This window comes from Penaeus vannamei, chromosome 41, assembly GCF_042767895.1.
Source record: "Penaeus vannamei isolate JL-2024 chromosome 41, ASM4276789v1, whole genome shotgun sequence".
NCBI classification, from domain to species: Eukaryota; Metazoa; Arthropoda; class Malacostraca; order Decapoda; family Penaeidae; genus Penaeus; species Penaeus vannamei.
Window position 1 is genome coordinate 16,915,678 of NC_091589.1, and position 1,552 is coordinate 16,917,229.

Genomic DNA, 1,552 nt, shown 5'->3' on the forward strand with positions numbered 1-1,552 from the left:
TATGTTAATGTTACACACACAGAGAAGTGGTGCGAGTTTCACAGACTAAGTATGCATAATACACATGAATGTCGTGCAGCTAACAATGCTACGGCATGTTTTAATTGTAGGCAGCAAGGGCACAGAGCAGCCAACTGTCCCTTTCCTGAACGCCGGCACCGACCAACCCCAGTCGACGTCGGATACTCTCGAGGGGAAATCAGTAGCGAGAACCCCAGCAGACTCAGTCAGTCACCAGTCAGGGAGACCAATCGTCCCAATTAATGCGAGTGGCTCCCCTGTATTAGCATTTGTTGATACTGGGTCAGAAGTCTCCATTGTAAAGCCTTCAGCTTTGCAACGGATGCGTGGATATAAGAAATACCCGTCAAGTAAAACCATATTTGGAGTTTCAGGGGTCCCAGAAGAAGCCTTATGCGAAGCAAAACTCAAATTTAACATTTCTCCCAAACTTGTAATCACTCATAGGCTTCTTTGTGTAGAGAACTTAAAGTTTCCAGGCGATATTTTACTTGGTATGGACTTGTTAAGACGTGTCGATTTCACACTTGTCCATCATACCAGCCCTCCTTCAGCTTACCTCATCATTAACAAGTGTCACTTGCCAGTACACTTCACAGACACACAGTCACTACATGTAAGCCTTGTTTCAGTGCCAGACGTGTTCACCACAGAGTTAGATGCTTCCGCCGCTAAGTGTACAGCCACAGCAGGCTCTCTGAACACAACCATTGCGAACAAGAATGTGGTGTCTATCACTTCCCAAGGGGAACCCACAGTTAGGTGTTTAGCTGATATGTCATTTCAACACGAAACTGATATTCTGAAAACGTCCACAACCCAGACGGGTCACACTCAAGAAGATCAGGCACGCACACTTCCATTTGATTCCCGACACGTTCACGTTCATAGAGCCACATCGATTCCGGGTAAAGCTGCCAAGTTTGTCAGATGCAAGGTCTCTAGGGATGTTACAGGAGATGCAGTGGTGCTGGAAGCTCAAAGTGGTCCTATGTTTATGGTTCCAAATAGTGTTGCGAAAGTCACTCCACAAAGAGAATGCGATGTTTGGGTCGTTAATCTTAGTACAAGGCCACTTACTCTTAAGAATGGCAAGAAGCTAGGCAATGTCTATGGTGTGTCAGAAAGAGAAGTTGGAACCAGTGATGGTGGTGAAGCTGGTTCTCCTCTTCTGGTTGAGGAATCCCCAGGGTTGCCGGGCATCTCACAGGTTGAGGAATCCCTGGTCGAGCCAGAAGAAATTGAGCACCCATCCTTTTCAGAGGATGAATTTGATTGTGCTTATGGCCTCTATGATTTTGGGTATGAGGATGATCATTTCACCATTTTCCCTGATGTTGACCTCTCTCCATCACCCGCCTGTGCAGTAACCCCACACAGCCAAACAGAAACCACACATAGCCAAACAGAAACTGTAGGTGATAAGAGTGAAGTTTTGTCATCACATAAACTTCCTGATTTAGATGGTTTATTGACTCATCTTCCTAGTGAGTCTCGTTCCAAATTGAAAGAAGTGTTACATCGATATCCA